Raw genomic sequence first — 11,846 nt, 5'->3', positions numbered from 1 at the left:
ACCAGAGCTGCTCATGGTGTGGATGACTTTGTCCTAGATGTAGGGAAGCTCGATTGATTGTGGGTAGATGTAGGGAAGCTTGCTGTATTATGGCTAGATGGAGGGAAGCTCGATGGATTGTGGCTAATTGTAGGTAAACTCGATGGATTGTGGCTAGAAGTGGAGAAGCTTGATGGATCGTGGCTAGAAGTGGGGAAGCTTGATAGATCGTGGCTAGAAGTAGTGAAGCTCGATGGATCGTGGCTAGATGTAGTGAAGCTCAATGGATCTTAGCTAGATGTAGGGAAACTTGATGGATTGTGGCTAGATGTAAGAAAGCTTGATGGATCTTACCTAGATGTAGGAAAGCTCGATACATTGTGGCTAGATGTAGGAAAGCTCCCTGGATTGTGACTAGATGTAGGGAAGCTCGATGGATCTTAGCTAGATGTAGGGAAGCTTGATGGATCTTAGCTAGATGTAGGGAAGCTTGATGGACCGTGGCTAGATGTAGGGAAGCTCGATGGATTGTGGCTAGTTGTAGGGAAGCTCAATGGATAGTGGCTTAATGTAGGGAAGCTCGATCGATTGTGGCTAGTTGTAGGGAAGCTTGATGGACCGTGGCTAGATGTAGGGAAGCTCGATGGATCTTAGCTAGATATAGGGAAGTTTGATGGATTGTGGCTAGATGTAGGAAAGCTCGATGGATCGTGGCTAGATGTAGGGAAGCTCGATGGATCATGGCTAGATGTAGGAAAGCTTGATGGAGTGTGGCTAGATGTAGGGAAGCTCGATGGATTGTGGCTAGATGTAGGGAAGCTCGATGGATTGTGGCTAGATGTAGGAAAGCTCGATGGACCGTGGCTAGATGTAGGAAAGCTCGATGGACCATGGCTAGAAGGGGTCCTATAAGGGGGGTGTTAAGGAGCACTAAACATTGAAGTTTCCAGTACATAAGGGCAGAAGTCAGCATTCACAATTTTCTAGTCACAGATCCCGCTCTGTGCAGTAAGTACAGTATATGCTTATCTGTCTTAGCAGTGTAGATGTATTGCCCTCTGAACTTCCACCTACAGAATTAAACTAATCCAGTATACCTAATGCAGTTAAAAATCCCAGGGTGTCACCTCTGATAAAACCCTAAGCTGGCCATGCAGCAGTAGAATTTAATTTGAAAATGTCCTTTTTCTGACCGTTCATTCAATTTTGTTATGGTTAGTGGGGTCAAATCAACTCAACACCGGTCCTAATTATACACTGCTGATGCATTTATCCTATTTTGAATATGTTCCATTTACAGCTACACATTGAGGCATATCTGTAAAGCAGCGAACGTGACTTTTACCAAACATTTACGGATGGTGGGAAAAAAAAATCACCGTCATTTAAAACACATGCACCAGGAAGATTCACCTGCAGCAAATGTTTAATGAATGTCAGATTCACTGCTTTATCAATATACCCATTTGTCTTCAGCCTTTAAACCAGTTTCCTTCCCATGTACAAACATTCTCTTCTAATCCTTCATCCTTGATTTTTATACCAGGTTATTATGGAGTGGAAACTCAATTCAGTGGTCTCCATTCAGAAGCACAGTAGCCTCCAGTGCAATCCAATGCTCTATAGAAAAATGCAGCACGTCTGTATTTCCTGTACCACACATCACACCTGCGTTGTGCTGTGAAAAGAACACATAGAAAGCAATTTTTCCTGTGTGCCCTTCTCGTGACCAGCGTTGATCCAGTGCGGAAAATCGCCATTCACAGCAACTGGTGTGAAGAAGGCCTTAATGTCTAATATAATATGCTTTTTGGTGTAATTCAATAGAAAGTTCTTATTTTTAAAGTGGAACTAAACACGCGTTAAAAACAATCCAGGTTGTAATGGCAGAAGAGACTCTGTATATCCCTCGTGCTATAAATCCCCTTTCCCTTACTGATATTACTATTTTTCTAACTGTACACTGGCTGCCACAGGTCTGTGCCTGAGGAGGTATTAGAGCAACTGAAGCATGACAGGTATGTAACAAGCAAGAAGAGGTCAGAAATCTCAGCCATAGCACATTGTATGAACAACCTCCATTTCCATTGTCCTAAGTGTACTTTGCTGTTATGGCAGTTTCAGATTGTGTCCAAATAAGCCTGCATGGTCGAATAGGCACCAGACATACACCAGGCTGTACTTGGTGAACTTGGAAAACCGAGTAGACCGTTGCAGGGTGCTATTGAGCCACCCTTGTGTGTGCTAGTAAGCTGTGTCTCTACAAACACAGCAACGCAAACCACTGCCTGCTTCCCTCTTCTCCCTTCTCTATGCTAGTAGATGCACAGCTGCTAGAGACTGTTCTGTGCCTTTTGACCTTGTGCTGGACAGGAAGTTCCGGGGGCATGAAGCTGAAAGAGTTGGAGTCAGCTGTTTGGAAACATGAAGATTGTAAGTGCTTGGGCAATATATATTTGCTTGATCTGGATTCATTATTGAAACAAAGTTAAATAGTACTTTAAGCAGAAAAGATGCCTGCAGAGGCTTCACCACCCCCTGGGGTTCTTTGACACCTCCAGGACAGGAGTTCAGACTTTTCAAACGTCATTGACCGCGTGCTTATTCCAGGTCACTGACTCATTAGGTACTGAAGCCAGAATCGGGAACATAGCCCTGCAGGCTGCACCTTTAAAAACCAGTTTAGTAATGGCAGCTCGGATACCTCCTAACCTCCCTTTAAGATGTATGGTCCCAATCCTAGCTGTGCTTTCCAACCCAGGGTCACAGGAATCATCATACACTTCGATGGGAGCATGTCTCTTATGTAACTCTAATAGATCTGTTTGGAAAAGGACAAACGGTTACGAAGCTGAAGGTGGAGCGTACAGAAAAAGAGAGAAAAAATGATTTTGTGGCAAGTTGATGTGCAATGTAAAAAGACGAATAGACCGCCAATGTAATCATCATTATGCATGTGTTAAGTGTGCAGTTAAAACAAACACTTAAGGTTAGAAAGGTTTGTTTACTGAATCACCAGAAAAGAAGAAATCAGTGACACAATATTTTTTATTTTTTTCTAAATCATAACAGCGTCTCCACAGCAACCAAAGACGTCATACTTGTTATTGCAGGAAAGAGCATCTGCGAGGACACTGCATTTAGCAGAGAGTGGAAAGTGACAGCCAGGGAAATCTAAATACATTGATTTTCCTTCTCTCTGCACTGTGCTAGCTGCAGGATCATTGTGTAAGAATGCCCCATGGCAAGCCACTGGCCCAGTTGCTGGCCGGTCTGAAACTTCTATTAAAAGAATTAGAAGTAACATAGTAAATGTGTCCGCTTCTCTGAGTATTTGCCTGGATTGTGTGTCAGTGTGAAAAACTTTGAGGGCCGTCGTGCATATTTCTCTCAGTAAAAGTTTATTTAACCCTTGTCTACCAGCAATCTGTATATAAAACATTCTTTAGCATGATTCCCCATTCTAAGGATACATTATTAAATGTCATCCCTTCAACAGCTACCAGTCAACCCTGTGTGTGTTTGTTAGCCGTCTAACCTTCGAAACGCTACGAACAATCAAGGAGCAGTCAGAGTGGTTCCTTATCATGTGATCACTATCTCCGCTTTCATATAGTGATCACATGATCAGTTGTTTTATGGTCTATTTGGAGATTTAGGGGTCATATTCAATAATTTCACAATAAGGGGAGATAGCGCGGGGTATTGGTTTAGCACAGCTTAAATATATAGATTGAATAATATCAAGGTGGGATCTCCTTGTAGGGGACATGTGGAAATAGATTTTGATTTCATTGTAGGAGACCCACTTATTGATTTTACAGTTTAAACTAAATTACAATATTATTTAGATTAAAACCTTCCTTCCCCATATGTGTATATAGTTCAATGGATTCCTACTGGTGGTGGGGGGATTGCAGGAAAGACAAATCACTGATTTATCAATCAGATAAATGAACTGCAAGAACAGGCAATTGCTTTTACCTAAATGTGCAATTTGACTGGTTTACTTTCATCTCTACAAACCGTACAAATTTGTACACCAAGTGATACAATGCTCCATGCCACAGCAGCCAATCCACAATGCACCAAGAAGGAACAAATTCTAAAGAGTTTCCAATGCGCAAACCATTCTTTTTTTAAATTATTTTATAGGGAAGTTTTAGGGCTCAGTTTAAATGTTTAGCTTTAAGTTTAAGGGTTAGATCAGGGGTGTCCATTAGGTAGATCGCGATCTACCAGTAGATCGCAAAGCAAACACTGGTAGATCGCGATCAGCTCACTGACCTGAGCTCCCTCCCCTGCGTTAGATTAAGCTTTTATTTACTAGGTATACTTAAAGGGTTGAAGAACAACTCCGGGTATATTAAACATTAGCCCTTGCAGTGGGCTTGTGCATTCACCCGATCCTCAATCCCACGACAGTGACTGCTCACTTCTCTGCCCCTCAGGTCCGGCTGTAGAGTGTCCCTTAGTGACAAGTGCATGGATGTGATGATGCCACGGGTCCTTAGACCACCAGAGGCCAAGAAGAACAGGCTGTGGGGACTGGTCTAGCAGCCACATGAGACCAATGATCATAAGAGTGCACCCAATGCATCATTTTACTCTTGTGTGTACATGGGGGCAGGCAGCTTTAAAAATGTTGCTTTTTTTTTATTGCTTTTAGTGATCCATTTTTTTTATTTTACTCAACTTTATCCCCATCACATAGTGGGCTGATAAGAGTAACCTTACATCGGCGGCATGGGGTAAGGTGCGGCAAAGGAGTGGACACACCAAATATTGATTTGAATTAGTTTTTTTCTGTACTTTGTTAATTGAGAAATAAAAAACATTAATTGCATTATTTAATGCACGTAAAACTCTACACACACCTACACACCTATCTAGATCTATGCTTATATTTGTACATATTTTCTTTTTCGTTAAATTTTTTGGAAACCCGACATCAGTTCTGACATTCCCAATGTACTATCAAAACATCTTTCCTCAAAATATCACGATATCTTATTAGAATAATCCCTCTGGTGCTAAAAAATCAATTCTATATTTAGACATCTCCTGCAAATCCATTAAAACGTATTGTTAAAACATAAATGCAGCCATTCCCCAGATATTTATTCAATATCCATCAAAACCACCTCTGTGTTTAATCCTCTGTTTGTTGTAGCAACGGCTCATTTTCTTTGTCATAGTCTATAAGTATCTAGTTTTCTATCTTAATGCATCACGCCCACACTTTGTTAAACCAAATAGATGCCTCCAAGTTATTCCATGCCCCCTGTGCTCTTTATTCTGTCTAACCTGCAAAATGATCCCTTTCCCCACTCTCCCAAAGGAATATGATACATTCCACCTTCTATGTCACATGTAATGTAATCTTTGATAACATAATGATTCATTTTTAATCAGAACACAATGGTCCATTTTGCAGGATTCCTGGTTTGTTTATAAGGTCTGCATTCTCCAAGCCTAAAAAAAAATTGTTGAGCACCTTTAGATATCCAGTTGTCATTTTCTCATATTTAGTTCACAAATATTGGGAAGAATTTCACACCAATATTTGCTGCCATTCTAGAAAAAGTAGAACAAATTGGGTCAGCCAATAGATGAGGCAGCTGAATTTGTTTTCTTTTTTTTTTCTGGCATTTTTCCTTTATTTTCACCAGGTAATTGTGTAACACAATTTCTGTCCTAAGGTCACTATGCTCATTCCTCCATTGTATTTATGGAGTTATGGTTGTCATTAAGGCTGAATTTCAAACATGTCTCCCTCTCCTTTACACGGTAGATCTGAAGAGATTTCGTCTCATGAAGCCAATGTGGATCAGATACTTCTTGGACACAGGTTTAGCAATCCAGCACTTTAACCAAAGTGTCCAACATGTGTTCTGATACGAGAGACCCATGCGAGAGATGAGCTGGGAAGCCTCCAGCAGACATAACTGAAGTTTAAAAGGTACAGCCATATGTTCAATACACTCTATAATGAAGGAATCGACTACAGGAGTGGTAAAATCTTTCACTGTACTTTGATCTGTCAGTCATGGTTTGGCACAGTAAAGTCACAGCCAAGATGGGGTGAAGAGCAGGGTTCTGTCTGGAAAATGGGGTTCTAAAGATGGCTTTGCACCATCTATCAGTTGGATCCTTGAAGACAGATGCAACCTCTACTGGTGTAGAAGTCCTTTAAGGTGGGACATTGCTTTTGTAACTTTTGTACAAAATCCTCCCCAAATGGGTACAAGGCCAATAAGGGTGGATCAAATAGCTTGCCATGGTGTTTCCAATTTCTGTAGGGAAAGATTTGAAATAGTGGTTGCAATGGAAAGCCTAAAGGATCCATAACTGGAAACAGCACTGGTGGACTCAGCAGGCTGATTGTTACAGGCACCAGCCCCAGACACCAGTCCCTGGCCCTTCTGCCCACAAATGATATCCCCACCAACCAGAAGATAAAAGGGTCTCTGGGCACCCCTGGAAAGGGGGTGTCTGCCACTCAGGCAACAGGAATAGCTTTCTGTGCCCAAGTGCACAGCCCCTGCTACCGCCACAAGCAGCTGCGCCTCTCTCAGGACTTTTAAGGCCTGTGGGAGGACTGGGCAGGCAGACCTACAGGGTGAGCGACAGAAAAGTCTGAGTTTAGGCAGAGCTTTGTCTGTTTTTTTAAATGGACCACTATGCAGTGGAAGGACCTGCACCAATTAGGACAGACAAAAGCTGAAATTGAGTTACTTCCTCCCTAGTGCATTGCTGTCCTGTGTCCGTCTAGACCAGGGGTGTCAAACTCAAATATACAGTGGGCCATAATTTTTAAAATGCTCCAAGTCGAGGGCCGGGCTGGTTTAGTGTTTATTGAAAACAAATTGCACACAGTATAATACGGCGGCCGATACAGTATATCAAACAGTATAATATGGCGGCCTAGAACAACCGAATGGCCTTAGCATTTTGACGCACAGGTTTATACACGCAAGCTGATTGGCTGAAGATGAAATTTTTCATCTTGGCATACTCAGCTATGCACGCTCTTGCAAGCTGACATGCCAAAGAGAAAATGACATGACACTGCACACAAAGGCAGTGCTTGAGCCTGAGGGCACAGTCACACCATAAAGAGTGCGTTCGGCCTCTGGAACGCACTAGAACGCAACCCGGCCAGGTCACTTTGTTTTGGGGCCGGAGGGAGGATTGAAGTAAATGGCACCGCAGCCACACCCCTCGCCGGCACCCGAATGCGTGGCACATTATTAGTTCTGCGTTCTGGTTCAGTGCGTTCTGCAAAAAGTAGTGCATGCAGCATTTTTGCACATAGCACTGGACCGGAAAGCATGCACAAATGTCCCACGCATTCGGGTGCCAGCGATCACACTGCGGGCGGGGGAAATGGCTGCAGTGCTATTGATTTCAATGCGCCGCCACGCCCCCTCCCACCCTACAACAGACTGAGCCAGGTGGGTTGTGTTCCAGGTATACTAGTGTGGAGTCAGGAGGTACACAGGTGTCACAGATACTACTATCAGTATATCACTCCCCTTCTTCTCCATGACTTCTACAGTACAGAGCACTTCTACAGTGTCACAGCACAGTACCTGCAGGCTGCAGCTCTCTGTCGTCTGTGTTGGATCCTGATTCAGGGAGCCCCTCACGTCGTCGGGACCTCGAGACCCCCCTCAGTGACTGGCGGAATACCAGGGTCCTGGCTGCACCCCCACCCAGGGCGAGTGAGGCCGCCTCGCACTTCCTAAGGCCCTGAGTCTGGGCATACTGGCGGGCCAGATCAAATGATAATGAAATATCATGCGGGCCTTGAGTTTGACATATATGCTCTAGACTTATCCTCTAGCTGTACTATGCTGCTGCCTAGTGACCTCTGCTGCACCCTAGATTGCTGTCCAGTGTCTCCCTGGCTGGAATTACCATTAATGTACAGCAGAATACTATCGATGTGACCCCACTCCGTTCCTTTGCTGTTCCCAGACTGTTGCCCTATGACCCTGGACTTCTCCTTTGTTGTACCATATTTTTGGCCTGTGAACTTACATACTTACGTTGATTACAACCCCGTGCTTGCTGAACCCCTAATAAAGAATGCCTTGGCCTAGAGTCCTGAACCTCTGTTGAATTCCATGTTTGTTCTGTTCTGCTGACACTTTTGTCACTCTGATTGTCAAGTCTCAGAGTGGTGTCCCTTTTATTCCTGCTGGGAGAAATAGCAGTGGACTGGACTATTCAGGGGCAAGCACACCAGTCAAAGACTACTAGAGCGACAGATTCTGTGGGAGGAGCAGTAAGACATACCACGCTTGTGACCTCTGCGGCTATAGTCAGCAAATAACTGGGTAATTTGGCCCATACAGTCTTGCATGACTAGTAAAAATCTCAACCGAAAGGTCAGAAGACCCAGCCACACCTGATTGAGCTAATGAAGACTTCAATGAGGAAACAGACTTTAGAAGCATGGCGCAACAGGATTTTGGGCTGAAGATGTCAGCACCATCAGTAGGCGAGCTGCGCTGAAGCCATAAGCAGAGCGTGAACTGGGGGCACCTGTTACAGTGGGACTGTCCCCCATATCTAGAATAAGAGAGGTTATGACAACGTGGTGGTAAGAGAATGTAAATCTCAGGGTAAGAGGCAAACACCAGGTTCTTCTGAAACCTAGACAGCTAGTAGTAGACATGTGCACTGCCAAAAAATTTGTTTAGTTTCGTTTTAAATTCGGATTTGTGTTATTTCGTTTTTCAGGATTCGGGTGTGAAAGTCAATTCGGATTCGGAATTCGGACGAAATTCGGTAGCGTTAGTTCGAACGTTCGTTTCGTTTTCTGTTCTTATTCGTTTCGTTCGCAGCAAAGTGACATTTGAAAGGGGGAAAAATATTTTTCTCCTTCTCTAATGTCACTTTGCTCCAATGAACGAAACGAATAAGAACAGAAAACGAAACGAAATGCTACCGAATTTCGGAAATGGAAATTCGGATTCGTTATGTCTGTAATTCGGAATTCGGACACATGCGAATGTCCGAATTTCCGAAAATTCGTCCGAATTTCGATTCGGAACGAAACGAATCGCACATGTCTAGCTAGTAGCAGATGAGGGTCGAATGACCAGAGGTGACCAAAGTCACTGTGGACAGGCAGCAGGATCAAAGTTTCATGTGGAACCTACAAGCAGTGGGGAGATGCTCCTTTGCCGCCGTACAGTGGAAAAGAGCATGATACTCGACCCAGGTGGGAAAATAAGTACTGCAGAAAACAGCTCCAGATTATAAAAGGTATGCAGTGTGAGTTACTTTTAAAAAAAAAAAAAAAAATTTTTATACCCATGCTGGTGTGTTCTGTTTTAATTGTTATAGATTTTGCTCAGAGTTGGCCTTTAAAGGCTATTGTTAGTGACCTATTTACATGAAAAGTATATGTATAAATGATGTCCTTGTTTATGAAGTTACAAATAAGTAAAAAACATTCAACTATAACTTATGTACATCTTAAAATGTATTGCCACATAAAACTCCTCACACATTTTAAATTAATAAACCAATGAAGCACCCAAATAAATCATAAGATATGTAATAATACCTAAGGACTTGTAAATGTCTTCAGCCACTTTTGGGTTTCAATATCATAGCTTTATTAGAGCAGCAGCAAAGTTTTGTCATGAGCGCTAGTCAAGCCTGCTGGCAGGATACAAGGGAGAGGCAGCATGCCGATAAAGTCATCCTTCTGCTTACTCTCCTCCTGTCATCATATGTATGCTACAGCAGGTCCTAATCTCCCCCAGTGCTAGCCGCCTCTGGATCTGCCTGAGAGCTGCTGTTCAGCGGATCACAGAAGGCCAGTATCAAGAAAAATACACACTTTTTCTGGACTATTTGTATGTAAAAATAAAATAATTCTATCGGACACTGCATTGACTGGCGTTTTATTTTATATCTGCATATAAGATCGTAAAAATTAAAACCCATCTCTAGGGTAAAAAAAAAAATGTGGACACGACTGTGACGACATGGTGATCAGTTTATGAGTTAAATGTGTATTGATGTTGAGTCATGTTTGAGTGCGTTAGTCTTTTCATAACCAGGTCACACAGCATATCAGCTCCACCCTCGTTATCTCCCTTTGTACTCTGAAGGAGCTCAGAACAATGATATTCTGGCCAGGCTCCTGCTATGGCTGTCTAGAGCTCGTTAGCAGGGGAAACCATGTGGTGTTGAGCAGACCGATTGTCTGGGGAAGGCAGGGTGGATGTGATTGGATTATAATCTGATCTCATCACTTGCTGTATAAGTTTATGCAGTTGCTCAATAAATCACCCTACACTCGTGTCTCGACCAGTGACTGGGGAAACAGAGCTACAGATCAGCGGGTTCCAATATCTCCCGAGCAAGGAAGAATACAGCGGCGGACATACTTATCCTGAGTACCATGGTCCATCACAACAACCACAGCCAACTATAATACACTATGAAGTCTGTAGATAAGGGTAAGGTGTAACCGGTCCAATGGGGAAAGAACTGTAATGTGGCAGCCATACAGAGCTGGTCAGAATCTTAACCCAGTTATCACTGCAGCCTCCAAATAAAAAAAGGCCACATAACATGACAGTACATCTGTTTCCTATTTTAGAGTGCATGTACTTTTAGTTTACACTCCTGGCTGTGGGTACAATAGTCTGCAAACAAAAATAACATTTTTGCATTTATGTGTTGGAAACAGATGAGTTACACATACGGAAACTTGGTGTTTTAGAAGTATTAAATTAGGGTCTTGCTTTCCTAATTGGCAGGGCAGGATTTCTTCGCAGATACCCACACTTCCCCTTACAATAAGGCCGAGTATTGTCACTGCAGATCTGTAGACTGCAGGTAAGAGTAACATTGTTCCTTGGCTTGCTGCCTCACCCATGGCACCATTGTATTGGAACAATGAGTACACTGTTCACTTGATCTAAGAGCACAACCTGAAAGAAGAGATAAATACTGCAGAAGCAGGTGCTGAGGGAGAACACTGTAGGAATGGAATAATGCATCACGACTTCCATTGTGTGGCGGCATTTAAATCTCCAACCATCCTGCATAGCTTTTGAATAAAGCAAACCGATGCTGTACAATTTGTTCCAGGCATGACTACACTGATACAGAAGAACCCAGGTTAGAATAGGCATACTACAAGATTCAAGCAAGGCTTTCAACAGGCCTTTACCCTCATGCCACAGTATAAATTCTCATTGGTCTGATCAAGCATAAAATTCATTTGTCACACCTTTCTTCGATTAGTCTCACAACCTGAAAAAATATGTTTAGGGCCCATTCACGCTAAGCGTTGTGTTACTCTGACATGGAGAGGTGCATTATGGCAGAATTTCATTTTGCATTGGCTGACAGTTTACCTGAAAGGCACAAAAAAATGTATAACCAACAGCATGCGTGTTGTGGTGCACTGCAAGTGCATAGGCTGCTAATATAGTAGCTTTTTGGGATGGCATTAAAAGTTAATGGGACCACAATGCACCGTAACTTACACATTACAGTAATTTTGCTTGCATAAACAGGCCTACAGCATATATTGGCTGGGTGTTTGTTTACATTACCTCCAGCCAGGGGTGCAACTAGAATTCACATGGCCCCATAGTAACGCCCCCCCTTCCCCCAAAGAGGTGGCGAAAAAAACTATTATTCAAGATTCTAATTACCATGGCAGGTGATGGACTAAAAAGGACGCGGGAGTGATAAAGAGCTAATTACAGATCTGTGTACAGAATGTGTCAGTGCAAAATATGGGATGTAAAGTATGTAGTAAAGTAAGCGAAACAGTGCAGAAAATAGGATATTTATACTCCCCTTAAAATCGTAATCTTGTAAGC

This window comes from Nanorana parkeri, unplaced genomic scaffold (genome assembly GCF_000935625.1).
Source record: "Nanorana parkeri isolate BGI_ZX_2015 unplaced genomic scaffold, ASM93562v1 scaffold716, whole genome shotgun sequence".
Taxonomy (NCBI): domain Eukaryota; kingdom Metazoa; phylum Chordata; class Amphibia; order Anura; family Dicroglossidae; genus Nanorana; species Nanorana parkeri.
This window is presented reverse-complemented; position numbering follows the sequence as displayed.